General features: G+C 35.3%; 1 protein-coding gene across 1 annotated transcript in view; it reads left to right on the top strand.

Moving 5' to 3' along the window:
* Positions 1-13616, top strand: part of AGBL1 (AGBL carboxypeptidase 1) — a 1247389-nt gene that overhangs the window by 875696 nt on the left and 358077 nt on the right. The gene's annotated exons all lie outside the window — the stretch shown is intronic.

Consider the following 13616-nt stretch of genomic DNA (forward strand, 5'->3'; position numbering starts at 1 on the left):
TCACAAAAGAAAAAAATTTGGGTTCAGTGTCCCTTTAACATTTTATTTTTGCATTTTGCCATCATTGATTCTTTAGATTGACTGTTTCATTTGTTTCCTTACATTTATAATGTACTCAGTGTTAAAAAGAAGTTGTCATTAATTTAGCACTAAAAAGAAATCATTTAAATTAAAAAATGGTGGGCAGTCCTTCAGACATGGTAGAGGGGCATACTATAGTTAACAGTCCTTCAGTAATGGAGGAGGGGCATACAAGTCAGGGCCTGAGGCAGATGTTGGTGGTAGGAGACTATATTATTAGGAAGGTTGAAAGGGTAATTTGTCATTCAGACCCTTTAAATAGAACAGTTTGCTGTCTTCCAGGGGCTCGTGTTAGGCATATTGTGGAGCGTATTGATAGATTGTTAGAGGGATGTGGGTCTGATCCTGCAGTCATGGCACATATTGGTACTAATGAAGAAATCAGCGGGAAAAAGAGTCCTAAAAAATGACTTCAGGGAGTTAGGTAGCAACTAGCAAGCTCTGAAGTAATATTTTTGGAGATATTACCAGTGCCGTGTGCTAACTCAGTAAGGCAGAAGGAGCTAAGGTCGATTAATTCATGGTTAAAATCATGGTGTAAAAATGAGCGGTTTGACTTTTTAGAGCACTTGGGTATAGTTTGTACAGTAAGGATGGGTTGCACCTGAATGACATGGGTGCAGGTGTGTTGGGGAAAGGATGGTAGCACGTTTAGAGAATTTTTTAAACTAGGCAAAGGGTGGGAGAGTCAGTTAAAACACAATAGAACAGAGAGATCATTCTGTGAATATGTCACTCCTATAATATCTCAAGGAAGGGATGACTTAAGAAATGTCACATTAGAAAGTATGGAGGAAAGGACACCTAGTAGCAGCAGAAAGCATATGAAAATTAAATGTATGACAACAAATGCAAGAAACATGACTAGTAAAATGGGGGAGCTGGAGCTCTTAGTTGCAGAAGAGGACTTTGATGTTATCAGTATAACTGAAACTTGGTGGGATGATTCACATGACTGGGCAGTTAACTTAGAGGGGTATACATTATTTAGGAGGGGCAGGAATAATAAAAGGGGTGGAGGAATCTGCATGTAGATTAACCCTAACCTTAAACCTACAATAAGGGAAGATATTTATGATACAGGTGACAATGTAGAGACCCTGTGGGTTGAAATAAAGAGTGGGGGGAAAAATCCTAAAAAAAAAATATTACCTTGAACATGCTACAAGCCCCCCAACATTAGTGACCTGGATGAAACTAAACTACTAATGCAAATAGGTAAGGCTGCTAATAACAGTGCTGTAATTATGGGAGATTTTAACTACCCTAATATGGGCCAATGAAACTATTAAATCAGCTAAGGGGGATAGATTTTTAGGGATAACTTCTTGTCAAAATTAATAGAGGAGCCTACTAGGAGTAAAGCTATTTTGGATTTAGTCCTATCAAACAATACAGATATAATATCAAACATATACTATATGGTTATAAAAATAAAAAATGCAAGCCAATGTGGCTAAATAAAAATGTGTTAAGAGAAATTAGGAAAAAAAGGTAGGGCATTTAAATTATTCAAAGAAAATAGTACAGACTCAACATACCATATTTATAAGGAATATAACAAAGCATGCAAAAAAGCAAACAAATTAGCCAACATTGAAAATGAAAAATGAATTACAAAGGATTCTAAGTCTAACCCTAAAAAGGTTCTTTAAGTACATAAATAGCAAAAAATGTAAGAAGGACAATATAGGTACATTAAAATGTGTGGAGGGCAGCATGGCTAACAGTGACAGGGAGAAGGCTGAAGTACTAAACAGTTTTTTTCTTCAGTATACACAAGAGAGGAACCAATGGACAATACTTTGGAACAAACTAGAACATGCCAGCCCATACCATTAACTGGGTTATGTATAGAGGATATCAGAATAATAGGGAAACTATAGACCAGTTAGTCTGACATCAATAGTGGGGAATATATTTGAACGGATTATAAGGGATTATATTGATGAGCACATTTGTGTAAACAAGATTATGAGTTCAAATCAGCATGGTTTTATGAGAAATAGATAATTTCAAACTAATCTAATTCGATTCTATGAGGAAATAAGTAAAAATATAGATAAAGGGGAATCAGTTGATGTAATATATTTATATTTTGCAAAGGCATTTGATACAGTGCCACATGAGAGATTAATGCACAAAATTAAGGGACTGGGAATAGCTGAAAATGTTAGCTCATGGATAAATAACTTGATAAAAGATAGGGAGCAACGAGTAGTAGTGAATGGATCATACTCAGATTGGACAAAGGTAATCAGTGGAGTCCCCCATGGATCAGTACTGGGCCCTGTTCTTTTTAATATTTTTATAAATGACTTGAAACAAGGATTAAAGGACCAGTCAACATAGTAGATTTGCAAAATCAACAAATGCAATATAACAAGACAATGCAATAGCACTTAGTCTGAACTTGAAATGAGTAGAAGATTTTTTTCTGACAATTTTAAAAGTGATGTCTATTTCCACTCCCCTTGTACCATGTGACAGCCATCAGCCAATCACAAATGCATACATGTACCATGTGACAGCCATCAGACAATCACAAATGCATACACATTTATTCTTGCACATGCACAGTAGGAGCTGGTGACTCAAAAAGTTTAAATATAAAAAGACTGTGCACATTTTGTTAATGGAAGTAAATTGGAAAGTTGTTTAAAACTGCATGCTATATCTGAATAATGAAAGTTTAATTTTGACTTGAGTGTCCCTTTAAATAGCGACATCTCTATTTTTCTACTTTGCAGTTAAGTAAGGTCATTAGGTCAGAGCAGGATGAACTTTCGTTATAAAGGGATCTGCAAAAATTAGAAGCAGGTAAATGGAAAATGAGATTTTAATATGGAAAAATGCAAGGTTCTACATTTTGGAAGTAAAAATAATAGGCAACATATTATTAAAATGGGACAAGACTTAACCAAACAGAGGAGTAAAAGGATTTGGGAGTAGTAATAGATAACAAGCTAAAGATGAGTGCACAATGCAGGGCAGCAGCTACAAAGGCTAATAAGATACTAGCATGTATTAAAATAGGCATTGATTCAAGGGAGGAAAGCATAATTATGTCACTATATAAATCCCTGGTAAGTAGGGATGGGCGAATGTGTTTATATCCGAATTCGAATGTTAGAACGAATGTTATTGTAGAAATTCAATTTACATAATAGAATGTTGATAAGAACGAATATTCTTAAAAATAAAATTTTTGAATGTTATTTACAGTTTTCGAATGTCACATTTGAATTCGAATGTCACATTCGAATTTGAATGTCACATTGAATTTGAATGTTACATTTGAATATCACATTCAAATTCAAATATTCCGTTTATAAAACACAATTGTAGACTAGAAATACTATTTCGAATGTCACATTCAAATAGAATATCACATTTGAATCGAATGTCACATTCGAATTCGAATATTACATTTATAAAACACAGTAATAGACTAGAAATACTATTTTGAATTCGAATGTCACATTCGAATTGAATATCACATTCAAATCGAATATCATATTTAAAATACAGTATTAGACTAGAAATACTATTTCAAATTTGAATGTGGCATTCGAATTCGAATGTAGCATTCGAATCCGAATATTACATTTATTAAACACAGTTGTAGACTAGAAATACTATTTAAAATTTGAATGTCACATTCGAATTCGAATGTCACATTCGAATTTGAATATTACATTTCGAAATTGAATGAATACATAGCTAAATATTCTATTATTCGAACGAATATTTTTGAATTTTATTGAAAAATTCGAAAACAAAAATTCGAAAATAGAATGTTAGAATGTTATATAAACATTTGAAATTCGATTCGAACGAACGAATGTATCAAAATTCATTTTAAATTTTGAATTTTTAGAAACATTCGCCCATCCCTACTGGTAAGACCTCACCTTGAGTATGGAGTGCAGTTCTAGGGGGCCCATCGCAAAAAAATATATTGCAGAACTAGAAAAAGTTCAATGAAGGGCCACAAAGCTAATAAGGGGAATGGAGAATTTAAGATATGAGGAGAGGCTAGCCAAACTGGGTCTGTATTCTTTAGGAAAAAGGCTCTTGAGAGGTGACATGATTACTTTATATAAATATATTCAAGGCCCATATAAAGAGATGGCAGAAAATTGTTTATGACAAGAGGTCACAATTTAAGGTTGGAGGAAAGGAGAATTAATCTCCTGCAATGGAAAATTTTTTTCACTGTAAGAGCAATAAAATTGTGAAACTCATTACCAAGGGAGGTAGTGAATGCCAATACCCTAGATACATTTAAAAAAAATTTGGATACATTTCTGTCTAGAAACAAAATTCATGGATATGATTGCTAGTATTAAATGGGTCACCTTTTAGTGGGATTATTTAAGGTTAACTGGAGCTTTTTGTAAGTATTATAGATTTGTATAGGTTAAACTCGATGTACTTCAGTCTTTTTTCAACCTCATCTATTATGTTACTATGTTAAAAAGTAAAACTAAAAAATGATTGACATGGAATTTCTTTCCTGATCATAGAAACATAATGGGCAAGATTACAAGTGGAGTGCTCCACTTTGTAATACCAGCACACAATAATGTGCACTGGTATTGCAAGAGTGTGCTTCCATAGGCTCCTAAGGGAGCCTCATTCTGATGTCGTTCCAGGGTGAGATTACATATGCTGCGCAAGATTCAGCGTGACTGCTGAAACCCACGCCACCCGTAATTTCACCTTGCACATCAGGGTATTCAGTATTCATCTCTGATGAAGTGCATGTACGCATGTGCGAAACGTGTCAGATAAGGATATTACCTTTTTGTACCTAAGCCTGTATCTAATAAATGAATGGATTCACTATGGGACCCAGCGTCTTTTTTCCTCACTTCATATCACATAAACAGCACCGGCTGTTCATAAAGTGCCGTAAATCGGATAAACTAGCGATGTCCAGAAATGTGCGTAAATACACTGCCGGCGCCTAAGAAAATAAAAAAAACATATTAAATCTCCCGTAAAATTTTAACCAGCCTCCCAAAAATAAACTCGACAAATAAAACCCCTATATCCGCAACTCCCCACATCACAACTAATATTAATTAATTAACCCATAAATCCGTAAACCCCAACATCGTAAACTACCTAATAAATGTATTAACCCCTATTCCGCCATTAATCCACATTGCAAAGTACCTATTAAAAATATTAACCCCTAATCCGCCATTAACCCACATCGCAACAAACCTTATAAATCTTTTAACCCCTAATTCGCCAAACCCACACAACTCAATAATCAGAATAAAACTATTAACACCCTAATCCGCCAAACTCCCACAACTCAAGTACCCTAATTAACCTATTAACCCCTAATCCGCCAAACCCCCACAACAAAATAACTAATTTAATCACTAAGCCCCCTAACCTAACACCCACTAAATTAACCCCAAATTACATAAAATGATAAAATACTAAATTATAATTAAAATAGAAAATCCTAACAGTACTTAGAAAAATAAACCTAAGATTAAATTAAAATAAATTAATTTAAACTTACCAAAAATTAAAAAGTCTAACATTACAGAAAATAAACAAAATTATCCAAAATAAAAAAATTAAACCTAATCCCTATAAAAAGAAAAAGTCCCCCAAATAAAAACACCCCCTAATCTAATGCTAAACTACCAATAGCCCTTAAAACGGCTTTTTGTAGGGCATTGCCCTAAGTTAAACAGCTATTTTGCATTTAACAGTAAAACCCGCCACCCACCAAAACCCCCAAAATATATAAACCTAAACTAGCCTTTGCCCCTGAAGGGGCATTTGTATGGGCATTGCCCTTAAAAGGGCATTCAGCTCTTTTACAATTGCCCATTAAAACCCTTATCTAAACCCCCCCCCCAAAAAATCCTAACTCTAACCCCCATATAGGTACTCACTGTTCCTGAAGTCCAGCGGAGAAGGTCCTGTTCCAGGCGGTGAAGTCTTCTTCCAAGTGGTCGACATCTTCTTCCAAGTGAGGACCACTTCCTTCTTCATCCAGGACCAAGCCAGCTTGGAGCGGAGACGTGCGCGGAGCAGGACCGTAACAGCCAATAGGATTTCAGTAGCTCTCATACTATTGCCTGATTTGAATTTGAAGAATCAAATCAACCAATAGGAATGCAAGGGACTATATATTTAAACGCGTACCTTGAATTTACTATTCAGTGTACGGCAGCTATCGTACGAAGAGGATCTTCCACGTTCCATGGCTCCGCGGTCACCGGTCCACGCCGGCTTGGTCCTGGATGAAGAAGGAAGTGGTTCCCGCTTGGAAGAAGATGTCGGCCGCTTGGAAGAAGTCTTCAATGCCATAAACAGGAATTTCTCTGCCGGACTTCAGGAATGATGAGTACCTATTTGGGGGTTAGACTTAGGCTTTTTTTTTTGGGGGGGGGGGGGGTTGTTTTTTATTAGATTAGGGATTTATTGGGCACACTTAAAAGAGTTGAATACCCTTTTAAGGGCAGTAAAAGAGCTGAATGCCTTTTTAAGGGCAATGCCCATACAAATGCCCCTTTAGGGGCAATGGGTAGTTTAAGATTTTTTAGTGTTTACTTAGGGCAATGCCCTACAAAAGGCTCTTTTAAGGGCTATTAGTAGTTTAGTATTAGATTAGGGGTGTTTTTATTTTGGGCGGCTTTTTTATTTTCATAGGGATTAGGTTTATTTTTTTTTATTTTTGATAATTTGATTTATTATTTTATGTAATGTAAGACTTTTTTATTTTTTGTAATCTTAGATTAATTTAATTCTATTTATTTTTTATTTTTAAGTAATGTTAACTTGTTATTTTAATTTTAACTTAGTATTTTTTAATTTAGGTAATTGGGGTTAATTTAGGGGGTGTTAGGTTAGGGGGTTTAGTAATTTAATTAGTTATTTGCATTGTGGGGGGTTGGCGCATTAGGGTTTAATAGATTTATTAGGTTTATTGTGTTGTGAGTTAAAGGCGGATTAGGGGTTAATAGTTTTATTATGTTTATTGCGTTGTGGGTTAATGGAGGATCAGGGGTTTATAGTTTTATTAGGTTTATTGCATTGTGGGTTAATGGTGGATTAGGGGTTAATACATTTATTAGGTTCATTGCAATGTGGGTTAATGGCGGATTAGGGGATAATACATGTATTAGGTTTATTGCGATGTTGGTTAATGGCGGATTAGAGGTTAATATACTTTATTAGTTATTCGCGGTGGGGGTTGGCTTTAATATTTTCAGGCTATGAGTATGTGATACTGATTTGCAATGCGGTTCTATATTAGCTTATTGGAGTAAAAATTGAGGGCGACGGGTGAAATATACGCGCCGCATTTATATGCGGCACCGTATATGTGATACCAAAACCGCGTAAAAACCGGCATGGGCGATTCTGCATATGTAATCTCGCCTCCAGATGACATCAGAACCTCGCGCAGCTAAGGAGGTATGTAGTGCAGTGTGATGGGCAGCATTTTTAAATATAAATGTATATGAATATATATATATATATATATATATATATATATATATACAGGGAGTGCAGAATTATTAGGCAAGTTGTATTTTTGAGGATTGATTTTATTATTGAACAACAACCATGTTCTCAATGAACCCAAAAAGCTCATTAATATCAAAGCTGAATATTTTTGGAAGTAGTTTTTAGTTTGTTTTTAGTTATAGCTATTTTAGGGGGATATCTGTGTGTGCAGGTGACTATTACTGTGCATAATTATTAGGAAACTTAACAAAAAACAAATATATACCCATTTCAATTATTTATTTTTACCAGTGAAACCAATATAACATCTCAACATTCACAAATATACATTTCTGACATTCAAAAACAAAACAAAAACAAATCAGTGACCAATATAGCCACCTTTCTTTGCAAGGACACTCAAAAGCCTGCCATCCGTGGTTTCTGTCAGTGTTTTGATCTGTTTACCATCAACATTGCGTGCAGCAGCAACCACAGCCTCCCAGACACTGTTCAGAGAGGTGTACTGTTTTCCCTCCTTGTAAATCTCACATTTGATGATGGACCACAGGTTCTCAATGGGGTTCAGATCAGGTGAACAAGGAGGCCATGTCATTAGATTTTCTTCTTTTATACCCTTTCTTGCCAGCCACGCTGTGGAGTACTTGGACGCGTGTGATGGAGCATTGTCCTGCATGAAAATCATGTTTTTCTTGAAGGATGCAGACTTCTTCCTGTACCACTGCTTGAAGAAGGTGTCTTCCAGAAACTGGCAGTAGGACTGGGAGTTGAGCTTGACTCCATCCTCAACCCGAAAAGGCCCCACAAGCTCATCTTTGATGATACCAGCCCAAACCAGTACTCCACCTCCACCTTGCTGGCGTCTGAGTCGGACTGGAGCTCTCTGCCCTTTACCAATCCAGCCACGGGCCCATCCATCTGGCCCATCAAGACTCACTCTCATTTCATCAGTCCATAAAATCTTAGAAAAATCAGTCTTGAGATATTTCTTGGCCCAGTCTTGACGTTTCAGCTTGTGTGTCTTGTTCAGTGGTGGTCGTCTTTCAGCCTTTCTTACCTTGGCCATGTCTCTGAGTTTTGCACACCTTGTGCTTTTGGGCACTCCAGTGATGTTGCAGCTCTGAAATATGGCCAAACTGGTGGCAAGTGGCATCTTGGCAGCTGCACGCTTGACTTTTCTCAGTTCATGGGCAGTTATTTTGCGCCTTGGTTTTTCCACACGCTTCTTGCGACCCTGTTGACTATTTTGAATGAAACGCTTGATTGTTCGATGATCACGCTTCAGAAGCATTGCAATTTTAAGAGTGCTGCATCCCTCTGCAAGATATCTCACTATTTTTTACTTTTCTGAGCCTGTCAAGTCCTTCTTTTGACCCATTTTGCCAAAGGAAAGGAAGTTGCCTAATAATTATGCACACCTGATATAGGGTGTTGATGTCATTAGACCACACCCCTTCTCATTACAGAGATGCACATCACCTAATATGCTTAATTGGTAGTAGGCTTTCGAGCCTATACAGCTTGGAGTAAGACAACATGCATAAAGAGGATGATGTGGTCAAAATACTCATTTGCCTAATAATTCTGCACTCCTGTATATATATATATATATATATATATATATATATATATATATATACATATATATACATATATATATATATATATATATATATATATATGTTATTATATGTATATACACATATTAACAGACAAATACATACCTGTATGTATATAATCATAGTTCAAATGTTTAAACAAGAAAAAGAACTGCTGCTCAACTTTACCTGCTGCTCTCAGGGACACCCTTATTGAAAGTACTCCGCTCTGCTTCGCTCCTCCTGTGAGTCAGGAAAACAAAATAAGGTTATCTCACCTCTGTTCCTTTTCTGACATCTGCTGGATACAGTCGGCTGGATTTAACTTATCATGGGTATTTTGGGATACAAACTCCTCAGGTACCCACTGCTGTTAGTTGCACCGTGTTTCCAGTTAGGCGTCTGACGTGAGCTTCACGTCACGTGATCCTTTCTCCGCCTGGAGACTTGGTGATAGCCTCTGTAGTCGCGATTTTGATGCCGGGTGTCACCGGTCTTGGCAGCTTACAGTGGGACTGACCTGGAGGTCTGGCGATATATACATATATATTTACATTGAGGTCTATAGGAACACACACCGTTCCCATAGACCACAATGTAAAGGCACTTTTCAGTGCTGTTTTGTTTCATTTGGGGCAATTTTAGAAAATGTACCAGAGATCTAATCTCTGGTTAATTTTCAGAGTGCTAATTGCTACCATGAGGTAGCAATTAGCACTCTGAAAATTATATAGCCAGCTACTTGTAATGGCTGGTTAATTATCGCCTGCCCGCAAACGGGCAAATTTGTCATTTTGCGGGAGCGTGATAATTTAGCGCTCCACTTGTAATCTAGCCCAATATATGCAACATTTTCCCATATTTTCTCCTAAATATTTTTTGTAATAATTTTGCAAATTCTCAATGAAACAGATAATTATAAAGTGAAAGAAGGAGATAAATACATTTACCGTCAGTTGCCTGAGATTTAAAGCTTTAGGGGGCTGAGAAGGCATTGGAGCAAAGTGGTAAACAGTTTTTCTTTCTACATTTTGCTTCCAGTGCACAAAAAAGAAAAATACTTCAAAGTTGCCCCTCATGACCATCCACTCATAGATACTGTACATATTAATATTTATTTTCCAATACATTCATCTTTTAAGAGAAATATATATATGTGTACATATAAACAGCACATCCATTGCAAAAGAAGAACCTTTCTGGTATACCAATAGAAGATTAAAAGACTTTGTCTGCGTCTGCAGAATTTTTTTTATTATATTACCCTTATTAAGCAGACATTAAAATCCATTGGTAAAACTGATTATAGTAGGGCTATCACAGTGAGGTCTTAGTGCACAAGATGGAATTCTCATTTTTTTATTGAAATGAAACATCATTATCATTAAGAAGCATAATCCTCATTTGCTCTTCTTTGATCGGATTCTTCAGTCAGAAACAAAACCTGTTGCACAATAGCTTAGTAATAAGATAGAAACCTAGAATATGAAGGTTGATAATAACCACTTGACCAACCTTTCAGCACTATTTCTGTCTGCTTTGAAATGTTAGCTGCCACTCAATCATAGAGGTCAATTACTTGCAACATAGCAAGCGTCTCCAAGTGATTTTTTTTTTCTTTTTAAAAATTACATTGAGAGAATAGAGACACTTCTGCTTAATATATAAAATGATGTTGCTAGATTTTAATAGTCGGTCCAAAGTTGCTAAAAACAAAACAAAAAAACCCATCTTTTGACACTAACAGAGGCAACAGAGTTATGGCATAGAGACCACTACAATGAAGGTCATATATTTACTCTCCTGGTGTGCCTGGCAGAGAGATCAGTCTTTCTCAAATTGTGGCACCATGAGAGAGACAGAAATGTGCCCAATTTTAATAGTAAATATATTTTTGTTAAAAATACAGTGTGCACTTTACCTATGTATGCAGTTTTATTATATAAACATGTTCATCAGTCTAACATTTATTTAATGTTGGTTTATTTTGCTGCAAATGTTAAACTAAACCTTAACCAAACAGCCAGCAGTAATACAATAATTATTACTCCATGAAGTACCATGGGCTGTTTCAATTAACATGACTGGCTATGGTTGTGCGGCATGAGAACTTGAACTAGAATCATATATAATTAATATAAATAGTGTACATGCAAGAGGTGCAATGTTTTGTATTTGCTGAAACTCTTTTAAATGAGTATATGTTACCAAGTAAGTTTAAAAGACAAATCAACACTAAACTTTCATTGATGTCAATTTTTTTTTTTTTTTGTGACTTACTAGGAAATATATTTTAGTACAATTTGAATTTATTCAATTTATTGTAAATTGTAAAATACTTTGAATTTATGATTAATTACACAAGAGTCCAGCATTAAAAGGACACTAAACCCAATTTTTTTCTTTCCTGATTCAGATAGAGCATGACATTTTAAGCATCTTTCTAATTTAGTCCTATTATCAATTTTTCTTCATTCTTTTGGTATCTTTATTTGAAATTCAAGAATATAAGTTTAGATGCCGGCCCATTTTTGGTGAACAACCTGGGTTGTCCTTGCTGATTGGTGGATAAATTCATCCACCAATAAAAAAAGTGCTGTCCAGGGTTCTGAACCTAAAAAAAGCTTAGATGTCTTCTTTTTCAAATAAAGACAGCCAGAGAATGAAGAAAAAAATGATAATAGGAGTAAACTAGAAAGTTGCTTAAAATTGCATGCTTTATATGAATCACAAAAGAAAAAAAATTGGGTTCAGTGTCCCTTTAAGAACACGTGTTCTTACTAAGCATATCTGGTACCATGTGAATTTATTAATTCTACTCATTTTCAATTTTGTGCACTTATGTGCAGGTTATAATATATCTTATGTTTTATATATATATATATATATATATTCTTTAAAACCTTTTTTTTTAAAAAATGAGTAACAGATAATGTCTTACAATGTGCTGTATGGGAAAAAATATTTGGCTAGATTAAGAGTTTTGCGGTACGGCTATTAAGGCTGAAAAATTGGCCATTACTCTGGAATGGCCAGGAACGCATATTATGAGTCGCGACTGATTAACTATACCACAAGCATTTTAGCCTGTAATGCAACGTCCATTCCGCACTCAAAAAAATGACGTTTGGGTGCAGGATTTTCCATAGCGCCATATTACAGGTTGTGTGGTCCGGCTAAAATGCTTGCGTTACAGCCTATACCGACATGATCCATACTGCCATCTGAGACAAGTAGTTATAGATATTGTGAAACAAAAATATTTCACAATACAGTACACTAACACCCATAAACTACCTATTAACCCCCAAACCGCCAATCTCCCGCATCGCAAACACTATATTAAACGAATTAACCCCTAATCTGCCGACCACCCACATCGCGACTATTAAATAAACATTTTAATACCTAATCTGCTGCTCCTCGACATCGTCAACACTAATAAAAGTTATTAACCCCTAATCCACCACCCCGACATCACCAACACCTACATAATCCTATTATCCCCTAAACCACCGACTACCCCACATCGCCAACACTATAATAAAGTATTAGCCCATAAACCTCCAGCCCCCCACATCATAACTACTAAACCTATTAACCCCTCAACCACCGCCCCCCCACATCACAAAACACTAAATTAAACTATTAACCCCTAAACCATAACACCCCCCTAACTTTAAATTAAAATATAACTATCTTAAAATAAATAAAAACTTACCTGTGAAATAAAAAAACTAAGTTTAAACTAAAAATTAACCTAACATAACTATTCTAATAAAATAAAAAAACTAAACTAAATTAGAAATGTAAAAAAAAACCTAACACTACGAAAAAATAAAAAAAATCTAAAAGTACAAAAAATAATAAACACTAAATCAAGAAAAATAAAAAAAAAACTCTAAGCTTACAAAAAATAATAAAGGAAATTATCAAAAATAAAACCAATTACACCTAATCTAATAGCCCTATAAAAAGCCCCCAAAATAAAAACACCCCCTAACCTACAATAAACTACCAATAGCCCTTAAAAGGGCCTTTTGTAGGGCATTGCTCTAAGTTAAACAGATCTTTTACCCTAAAACAATTACTAAGTCCCCCCCTAAAAGTAACGCCCCCACCCAACCAACCCCCCAAAATAAAAAAAACTACAGTCTCACGGTCATTCTATAGTTGATTGTATTGCAAATTAGTAATCATCATGGAATACTTGGAACTAAGAAAATATTTTTATGCTAATGATAATAATAATATAATAATGTTAACATTGCTCACATCTGCATTATTTAATGCACTGTTAAAGGGATACTAATCCCAATTTTTTTCTTTCACGATTCAGATAGAGCATGAGATTTTAAGCAACTTTCTAATTTACTTTTATTATCAATTTTTCTTTGTTCTCATGCTATCTGGATTTGAAAAAGCAGT

This window comes from Bombina bombina, chromosome 6 (assembly GCF_027579735.1).
Source record: "Bombina bombina isolate aBomBom1 chromosome 6, aBomBom1.pri, whole genome shotgun sequence".
In the NCBI taxonomy this organism is placed as follows: Eukaryota; Metazoa; Chordata; class Amphibia; order Anura; family Bombinatoridae; genus Bombina; species Bombina bombina.